General features: G+C 44.7%; 1 protein-coding gene across 2 annotated transcripts in view; it reads left to right on the forward strand.

The window, feature by feature from the left end:
- Positions 1-10,698, forward strand: part of Iws1 (interacts with SUPT6H, CTD assembly factor 1) — a 69,363-nt gene that overhangs the window by 11,888 nt on the left and 46,777 nt on the right. The window lies entirely within an intron of this gene.

The following is a 10,698-nucleotide window of genomic DNA, read 5'->3' on the forward strand; positions in this document are numbered from 1 at the left end:
TCTACACAGGAATACTTTTATTTATTTCTTAATTTCTCATTTGACCCATTCATCATTCAGGAGTGCAGTGTTTAATCTCCATGTGTTCATGTAGTTACTAGGGTTTCTTCCAGTGTTGATTTTAAGCTTTATTGCATTGTGGTCTGATAGAATACATGGAATTATTTCAGTCTTTCTGAATTTGTTGAGGCTTGTTTTGTGCCCCAGTATGTGGTCGATTTTGGAGAAAGTTCCATAGGGCGCTGAATAGAAAGTATATTCTTTGGTGCTTGGGTGGAATATTTGGTAGATGTCTGTTAGGCCCATTTGATGTATGATATTGTTTAATTCAGATGTCTCTCTGTTAATTCTCTGTCCCATTGACCTGTCTAATGGAGACAGTGGGGTATTGAAGTCCTTTACCATTAATGTAAGTCCCGTAGTACTGCTTTTATGAAGTTGGGTGCACCAGTTTGGTAAATATATGTTCATGATTGTAATATCTTCTTGGTCAGCTGTTCCTTTGATCAGAATGAATTGGCCCTCTTTATCTCTTCTGATTAGTTTTGGTTTGAAGTCTATTTTGTCAGATATTAGAATTGTAATGCCTGCTTTTTTCTTTGTACCATTCGCTTGGAATATTTTTTTCCAACCTTTCACCTTAATATAGTGCCTGTCCTTGAAAGTGGGATGAGTTTCTTGCAGACAACAAAAAGATGGGTTTTGTTTCTTAATCCATTCAACTAATCTGTGTCTTTGACTGGGGAGTTCAGTCCATTGATATTTAAAGTTATTAATCAAAGATGTGTATTGATTCCCATTGTTTTGATTTCTGTTTGCATTCTTGGTGTAATTGTGCATTTCCACAGTTATATCTTCATTAAGTTTCTTTCTGTTACCCCTTGGGTATAGTCATTCCTTTCTTCAGCTCTTTGTATTGCTTCAGGAACTCTCTGAAGGGTTGGTTTTGTGGACATGAATTCTTTCAGCCTATTTATGTCATGTAAGATTTTTCTTTCCCCCTTGACTATAATAGACATTTTGGCTGGGTAAAGTAATCTGAATTGGCATCTGTGGTCATTTAGAACCAGGAATACTTTGGTCCAGGGTCTTCTGGCTTTCATAGTTTGCACTGAAAAGTCAGCTGTAATTCTGATGGGTTTTCCTTTATATGTGACTTGTTTTTCTTTTGCAGCTTTCAGGATTCTCTCTTTGTTCTGTACATTCATTGTTTTTACTATGATATGCTGTGGAGAGTTTCTTTTCTGGTCATTGTCTATTTAGTGTTCTATGTGCTTCTTGTATTTGTATGTGCATGTCTTTAATTTTGGGAAATGTTTCTTCTGCAATCCTGTTGAAGATCTGGTCCGTACCATTTTCTTGAGATTCATCTCCTTCCTCCATGCCTGTGATGTGTAAGTTTGGTCTTTTTATGGTGTCACACAATTCCTGCGTATTTCATTCTTGTGTTTTCTTAAAGTTTTCATAATCTTTGCTTGAATGGTCATAATTCATCCACTTTATCTTCCAGTCTTGATACTCTGCTTTCCATTTCATTCATCCTATTGGTGAGGCTTTCTCCTGTCCTTTCAAATTGGCTAATTGAGTGTTTCACTTCCTTCTTCATTTCAGCCTGAGTATTCTTCAATATTCTAGCCCTTTTCTGAATTCATTCAGAAGTTTATCCCTATCTTCCTTCAGTTCTTCGATGTCTTTGTTTATGTGTTCTTTAAATTCACTGAATTCTTTTATCATGTTTATAATTGTTCTTTTGAATTCCATATCCTGTGTTATCTCTAGGGGGTTCTCATTGTACTCCTCTGCAGGACTGTTGGCACTTGATGGGGATATATTATTTGGGTTTTTCATGTTATATTTTCTCTGTGACTTTGACATGTGGATTTCTTTTGTAGTTTCTGATTCTTGTGTGAGACTCAGTCCTTCCTTTGTTGAATTTAGGTCTGCTTTTTGTAAACTTTATGTGTCTTTGTGGTTTACTTGTTGGGCATGAAAAGCTGGTTGGTCTAGGGTTCAGGTTTTCTCCTTTGATTTTATATTGGAGGGGCCAAATTGCCCTTGTCCTGCTGCTTAGGAGTTCCCACAGAGGCCCAAGTCGGATGAGGATCAGATGCTCTCAGACTTTCTCCTAAGGTCTGGCTCCCTCCAGGAAAGATGCTGGCTTCAGAAGTTGGGGGCTGGGCTGGCCAGGGATGAGGGCCTGTCTCAGGCATGCAAAGATGAGGCAGGGGAGGGAACAGACCCTGAGGGGTCCCTGGGACTAGACAGAGGAATTGGATTGGTCTGGGTGCAAAGGATCAGGAGGCAGTGGGGAGCCTGGGCCAAGAGTGCAATCCAGAGGTCTGGAGTGTCAAGAGAAGAAATGGGTCAGTGCCCATGCTAGGAGGAGAGACGGGGGGGGGGGGAAGCTGGGAGGGTGAACAAGGCTAGAGGAGTCAAGGTACAGTGGGCGCCACTGAACTTACCCAGGAAAGAAAGTTGGGGACTGTGCTGCCCAGAAATGCAAAGGTGAGGTGAGGGAGGGCACAAGCCCCGAGGGCTCCTGGGGTCTAGGAATTGGGTTGGTCTGGGTGCAAAGGATCAGGAAGCAGTGGGGAACCTGGGCAAAGAGGGAAGTCCAGAGGTCTGTTGTGTCAAGAGAAGAAATGGGCCAGTGCCCACGCTAGGAGGAGAGATGGGATGGGGGAGCTGGGATGGTGAACGAGGCTGGGGGAGTCAAGGCGCAGTGGGTGGGGCTGAACTTACCTAGGAAAGATGCTGGCTCCAGGAAGCTGGGAGTCTGGGCTGCCCAGGAATGCAAAGGGAGGTGGGGGAGGGAACAGACCCGAGGACTCCTGGGGACTAGTGGGAAGAATTGGTTTGGTCTGGGCGCAAAGGATCAGGAAGCAGTGGGGAGTCTGGGCCAAAAGGGCAGTCCAGAGTTCTGGGGTGCCAAGAGAAGAAATGGGCCAGTGCCCATGCTAGGAGAAGAGATGGGGTGGGGGAGCGTGGAGAGTGAACAAGGCTGGGGGAGTCAAAGCGCAGTGGGCATGACAGAACTTATCTTTGTAACTTTTTAATAACTTGAGAGTGATGTGTTTATTGTTAAAGACTCCTTGAGCCTTGTAAATTGATTTGTGGTAAGTTCAGATAACTGTTTATACCTTCTAAAAGGAAATATTTGGCTCAGTAGATTTTAAAGCTATTTTATTATTTTTATTTTATATGTATGGGTATATTGCCTGCAGGTACATAAGTGCGCCTGTGTCATTCAGTGCCCGAGGAGGTCATAAGAGGGCATCAGATCCCCTGGAACTGGAGTTACAGACAGTTATTAGCTGCCATGTGGGTTCTGGGAATTGAACCCGGGTCCAGAGCAGCCAGTGCTCTTTACTGCTGAGCAGCCTCGTCAGCTCTGGCTCAGTAGATTTTTAAGGAGAAATACTCCAAAAAGTATTTTTACTTTCTTTTTTTTTTTGACACACTACAGAATTATATTTAAATTAATATAGAACATTTACATTTTGAGTTACACTTTTGAAATTAGGAGGTAGAATACACCTTAAAAGTTTTATAGCAGTAGAAAAGTCTACAAGAGAAAAATAGAGCCAACAGTAAAAATACTGTTTCTGATACAATGTGCAGAATTTTTTGTTAGAAAACTGTTTTTATTGTCAAATCATCAAACTATGAACAATTCTTTCTCATTTTCCTAGGCATTCATTTGACAAAGTTAGACTAACATTTTCAAGGGCAGAGCCAAGCAATTTCTTTTTCTTTTTTTTTTTTTTTGGCCTTTTTGAGACAGGGTCTCCCTGTAGCTCCAGCTGTCCTGGAACTCATTATGTAGACCAGGCTGGCCTTGAACTCACAGAGATCTGCCTGCCTCTGCCTCCTGAGTGCTGGGATTAAAGGCATGCACCACCACATCTGGCCCCCAAGCCATTTTTATCCAAGTTTTTGACGTGGTATGTGAAGCTTCATGGTTTCTCTTTCAGTCTTATAAAGATTCCACTTCCGAACTCAACTTAGTGGTGCAGTCCTGTAATCCCAGCCACTCAGGAGGCCATGGCAAGTGTCCAAAAGCAGCCATTTTGTTCCTTTGCCATGAACCAGCAGATTTGGAGATTTTAATTCTCTGTCAAGAGCTCTTCTACGGTAATAAAACACAATCCCCTGAAAGATTTGGTAGAAGTAACTCTCTAACAAATGGCTGGCTAGATTTGTAGGATAAAAGTTTCTTTAATAGAGAAATTCAAGACTGTAGTGCTAGGAGTGCTTTCCTCTTCATTTCTAGGCTGTTTTTCTTCATGGCTCTCACTTAACCTAAATTTTGTGTCTGTATATACAGCTAAGTTTAAATAATCTTCCATGGCACGGTAGATCTTGACAATGTGTCCTGTGGTGACAGTAGCTGCATCTGTGCAGCCCCTCCCTCACCCACCTCAAGAACTAGTCTCTGTTTCCACTTGTGTTGTTACTTTTGTGCATGTTTGTATGGTTTAGAGAACAACTTGGGGAAGTTGGTTCTCTCCTACCATGTGTATCCTGGAGATTGAGCTTGGCAACAAGCACCCTTAGCAGGTAATCCATCCTTCAGAGCTTCTACGTAGACTTTTTAAGACAAAAACATATTGGAAGTTGAAGTTCTAGAATACTCTAAACCCCAAAATACTTACTTGAATTTGGATTAATTTTTTTTCTCTGCTTTTTTATATCATGTATATGTTAAGATTATAGCTTGGAACTTCCTTCATTTTCTCTCTTCCCTTCCCCTCTCCTCCTCTCTGCCTCCCTTGTTGTACCCAGTTTATGAGACCCCAAAGACCACCAAGGAGCCAACGATGCAAATACACAAGGGTTCTTTTATTGTTACAAGCTTAAGCTTGGGCCCATTCTGTCACCGACCTAGCGGATCTCAGAAGTGAGACCCCTTGCTTTGGGAGACAGAGGTTTTTATAGGTTTATTTCAGCAAGTAGGGGAGTAGGGGGTCTCCAGCCTGGCAAGCATCTGATTGGTTGCAGCCCAGTGCCAAACCATAAACCAACATTTGGACTTTTAGTACTTTCCTGTCCCTGGTTAATTGACCGTTGGCGGGGGAGTTGTTCTCTATCCGTTCCAAGTATTGTAGTTTTCCTTGGAACAGGGCCCAGGGCTGGGTCAGTCCTATGGAGGTTTTATCCAAGATGGAGTCAGTCAGGTCTCTCATTCCCCCCTCTGACTAGTACTTGGGGGCCCAATCATGGGCACTCCCTCATCTCATGTTTTTTTATCACCCAGACTCTGGAGGGACTTATAGTGGGTAGCTGTATAGTCCCCAGCTGCTTTTTTATGAAAGCTACCAATTTATTTAAAATGCAAGGTCCAAAAGTCAAGAGCATAATCAGAATGAGGAGGGGTCCAAGTAAGGTTGAAATCAAAGTGGTCAACCAAGGGGAGCTATTGAACCAGGATTTAAACCATCCTTGTTTAGCCCTATATTCATTCTCTCTTTGAGCCAGACTTTCTCTAACCTTGGCCAGGGATTCTTTGATGACCCTAGAGTGATCTACATAAAAATAACACTCTTAAGGGCAGCACAGAGGCCTCCCTGCTGCAAGAACAACAGGTCTAAGCCTCTCCTATTTTGCAGAAACATTTTTGCCAAGGAGGTTAGGGATAATGGGAGGGGCCACTCCAAACATGATCTCAAAGGGAGTTAATCCCATCTGGTAAGGGGAGTTACACACTCAATAGAGTGCATATGGAAGGAGAGTCACCCAGTCACCACCAGTCTCTAAGGTCAATTTAGTTAAAGTCTCTTTAGGAGTTCTATTTATTCTCTCTACCTGTCCTGAACTCTGGGGTCTATAAGCACAATGTAGTTTCCAGTCAGTCCCCAGAACTGTGGCCAGACTCTGACTTACCTTGAACACAAAAGCCGGTCCATTATCTGACCCTATCATCTGTGGAAAGCCATACCTGGGGAAGATGTCTTCCAACAGTTTCTTTGCCACCATTTGAGCTGTTTCATGTCTAGTAGGGAAGGCTCCAGTCCATCCTGAAAAAGTATCTACAAAGACTAGTAAATAATGGTATCCATACCTGCCAGGTTTTACCTCAGTGAAATCCGTTTCCCAATAGGCTCCAAGTTTTCTCCCTCTTCACAGGTTTCTAATATTTGGCACTGCATTAGTGAGTTGGCAAGCTTTACAACCATTGACAATGTCTTTAATCTTTAAATTGGTGTCCTTGATTTTTACTTCGGTATGTCGAATTAAGTCCTGCATCTTCTTGATCCCCATGTGGGAAGAATGGTGTATTTTTGCCAACATTTGTTTTCCTAATTTTTCTGGGAGGATCAGTTTCCCTTCTGCTGACCTCCACCATCCTTCCAGGCGTTGAGTCCTCGCCAGTCCTGTTATCCATTTCAGGTCCCCCCCCCCCAGTATATTTGGGCTTTTTGGGGAGGTTTGTGTCACCTTGGTCAATTACTGTGGCGACCAAGATTGAGTCAGTTTGGAGGACAGCTTGTTTAGCTGCCTGATCTGCTCGATTGTTTCCTTGGGAAATCGGATCATCCCCTGTCCTCGTTTGTTTCTTCATTGCTGTGACAAAACACTCTGACCACTACCAACTTGGGGAGGAAAGGGTTTATTTAGCTTGCATATCCCAGGTCACATTTCATCTGGGAGCCCAAGGTAGGAACTCAGGGCAAGGAGCTAGAGCACAGGGCATGGAGGAACGCTTACTGGCTTGCTCCCTTGGCCCCTGCTCAGCCTGCTTTCTTATGCAACACAGGCCCACCTGCCCAGGGGTGGCACCACTCACAGTGGACTGGGTCCTCCCACATCACTCATCAAGAAAATGTCCCTCAGACATGGCCACAGGCCAGTCCAATAAAAGAAATTCCCCAATTGGGGCTCCCTCAACCCAGGTGTGTCAAGTTGACACTAAAGCTATCCAGCACATCCCCTTTTTGATGACCTGGGCAGTGGATAATTGCCAATTTCTTTGGCAGCCAGAGAGCCCTCAGCAATGTTAGGGTTTCTTTATTTTTGACAGTCTTTCCCTCTGCTGTTAATAAGCCCCGTTTTCGATATGTTGCCCCATGAACATGTGCAGTGGCAAAGGCATATCGGCTGTCCGTATACACATTAAGCTCTTTGTCCTTTCCCAATGCGAGCGCCTTAGTTAGGGCAATAAGTTCAGCCTTTTGGGCTGAAGTGCCAGTGGGCAGAGGCTCTGCCCAAATGATGCTGGTTAATGATACTACAGCCGCCCCTGCATACCTCTTGCCATCCTGGACAAAGCTGCTCCTGTCAGTGAACCAAGTTACTTCAGCATCAGATAATGGTATCTCTCAGATCTGATCGGGTACCGTGGACATGGGCCAGGATTCTGGCACAGTCATGCAGGCGGGCATCCAAGTCTGGGTCCAGCAAGAGAGTGGCTGGATTCAGGGCAGCTGGTACTTGGAAGGTGATTCTAGCAGGATGAAGAAGTAATGCCTGATAATGAGTTATATGGGCGTTACTTAGTCATCTGTCCGGGGGCTGATTTAAAGCTCCTTCAGTTGCATTTGGTGTGGTGATGGTCAAGTTCTGGCCCAAAGTCAGTTTTTCAGCATCTTTTACCAGTAGTACTTCTTTGAGTATATAGCCCAAGTATTGGATCTGTTGTTTGCATAATTGGGCCTTTGTAGCAGAGGCCCAATAGCCCAGGCTTCCCAACATCTGCAACAGGCGTTCTGTGCTGTCCATGCAAGCCACAAGTAGGTCATCCACATACTGCAAGAGACTCCTTTTCCTCAACACTATCTGTCTCAGATGCCTCTGCTGGTCCTCTGGATCCGCAGTGGCAGCCAGCAGGATCCTTGCCAGGTCCTTGTTCTGCCTCCTTTCTGCCTTTTTCTGTTTTTCCTCTGCACTATCCCTATTATTGTACACTTTCTCGGCCACAGTTATTAAATGCCTTAAGCTCTTTTCACCCAGTCTCTCTAATCTTTGGCGCTTTTTTATATCCGGAGCCGACTGGTTAACAAAAGCCATGGCCACTGCTGCTAAATTATCTTTGGCCTCCAGGTCTAATGGAGTGTACCAGTGGAAGGTATCCGTTATTCGCTCCAAGAATGCAGCTGGGCTTTCATTTAGTTCCTAATATTGTATGCCTTTGCCAAATTCATTGGCCTACGAGCAGCCACTTTGAGACCTGCCAACAGAGACTGGCGGTAAACCAGAAGCCTCCCCTTACCTTCTGCAGTATTAGAATCCCAATCAGGCCGGGTCAGTGGATAGGCAGCATCAATCAGTGCCGGGTCAGTAGTAGGGACACCAGTATTGCCAGGAATTAACTTCCTGGCTTCTGGTTGGATATGTTCCTTTCCCCTGTGGTAAACAGAACCTGTAATAATTGATGACAATCATCCGAAGTGGGTTGGTGTGTGAATAAGACAGTTTATAATAAATTAATAAGCTCCTTAGGATTTTCAGAAAAGGGAGCATTCTGGGTTCTCCAGTTGTAAAGGTCACTAGTGGTGAATGGCCAATAGTGATGGGGCTGGTTTCCAGCCTCATCGGTGGGGCTGGCGATTCTGAGGGGTTAAATAGTAGAGTCTGGACTCTCTGGTGTTGCTGCCCTTCTACTCCTAGTACCCTGAGCCAGTCCCCCGTGCCTGTGAAGAATCTGGTACGAGGGTTGCCGGTTCCGGAGGGGGTACCTCCTGTGGAGGAGGTGGATAAGGCGGGGGGATTAGATCTTCTGTGCTGCTCTGTAAGACAGGGTACAGTGACGGTACCGATGGTTTGGTTTCAGGTTTAGGTGCTTTCTGGGTTGTCATTTTCTGTTCTGTAGCCGTCAGCACCTCAGTTTTCTGTAAAGGAAGAAAAGACTTGACCCAAGGAGGGGGGTTACGAACTAAATCTCCCCAGACCATTATGTATTATATTTGATCCAAGTGTCTCACACGTGGTTGAAGAATAATTTCTCAACCGCATTAATGACAGCAGGATCAAAGATCCCCTCCGAGGGCCATCCCACGTTGAAAGTGGGCCATTCAGACCTGCAGAAAGTAGTTAGTTTATCCTTCCTGACAACAACAGAGAGGTTATGAGCTTGAGTCTTAACCTGTCCAAAATGTGCAAAAATCAGGTCCAGGGGTGTAGAGGGAGTCTGTCCCATTGCGTCCGTCTCAGTCACAGAGAAATAGACAACCAAAGACAAAACAGAGAGCCAGAAAGACACGCAGAAGGCCAAGTAGTAAATTCCCCTGCTCATGGGGAAGAAAAACTGAAAAAGGACAGCGGCGAACTGCTGTGCCGTGGGAGCGACCCGCCTTGTCCTTTCACAGAAATCAACAGAGTCTGGGGCCCTCTGTCCCCTCTGCCGGGGTCTGGAGCATCTTCCAGACCTCTGTGGTCATGGTCATCCAGTGCGTCCACTCCTGACCACACTGTTCACAAGTTTGCCTTGAGGCTCAGAACAAAAGCTAGGTCAAACACAGACAGGTACCCCTAGAAACAAACAGACACTTAGTGGGCCGGCCAGGAACCCTCTGGTTCAGGGGTCCTGGGGGTCTTGGGGATCCCGGACAAGTCCCCAAGATATTGTGCCCAGTTCACGAGACCCCAAATACTACCAAGGAGCCAACCAATGCAAATACACAAGGGTTCTTTTATTGTTACAAGCTTAAGCTGGGGCCCACTCTGTCACTGACCTAGCAGATCTCAGAAGTGAGACCCCTTGCTTTGGGAGACAGAGGTTTTTATAGGTTTATTTCAGCAAGTAGGGGAGTAGGGGGTCTCCAACCCGGTAAGCATCTGCAACTGGGTTGCAGCCCAGTGCCAAACTATAAACTGACATTTGGACTTTTAGTACTTTCCTGTCCCTGGTTAATTGACCGTTGGCAGGGGAGTTGTTCTTGATCCATTCTAAGTATTTTGGTTTCTCTTGGAACAGGGCCCAGGGCTGGGTCAGTCCTATGGAGGTTTTATCCAATATGGAATCAGTCAGGTCTCTCACCCCCCCTCTCTTTCCCCCCCTCCCTCCCTCCCTCTCTCTCCCACTTGCCTCTTCTTCCCTCCTCCCCTTTCCCCACTTACCTCCTTCTTCTCTGTCTCTGTCTCTGTCTCTGTCTCTCTCTCTGTCTCTCTCTCTGTCTCTCTCTCCTCTCTGTCTCTTGACAAGTTTTTTGCTTTGTAGTCACAGCTAGCTTGGAGCTTGCTATTGTAGACCAGGCAGCCTTGCTCTTACAGAAATCTGCCTGCATTTGCCTCTTGAGTGCTGGGATTAAAGGGGTGTACCACAACCCTGGGCAGGTGTTAGTGTAATTACTTAGATTAGTTTTATTCTCCCTAAAGGTAAGTTTTTGTTTTAAAGTTACTGGATACATGCCTGTGGCTACCTAAGTGTCTTTTTTTCTTTTTCTGTTTTTGAAACAGGGTCTCACTTTCAAACCCAGGCTGACTTCAAACTCTGGATCTTTCTGCTTCAGACTTCTTAGGCATTATAGGCACACACCATGGCTGTTTATGTTGCCTGTTTTCTTGGCATGAGGAGAAAATGAACCAACAGGAAACAGCCAGACATAGAACTGGCTCTTAATAGATGCTTTGAAAATAGTAACACAGTTCCTTGATGTTTAGATTCTCACAGATGAATGGATGCATGCTTTTGATTATTTAGATGAAATAAAGTTTTATATTAGAGCCTTTTCTTATTATAAAGTTTAAGAATTAAAAATT

Source organism: Nannospalax galili, unplaced genomic scaffold (genome assembly GCF_000622305.1).
Source record: "Nannospalax galili isolate Female #2095 unplaced genomic scaffold, S.galili_v1.0 scaffold1615, whole genome shotgun sequence".
NCBI lineage: Eukaryota > Metazoa > Chordata > Mammalia > Rodentia > Spalacidae > Nannospalax > Nannospalax galili.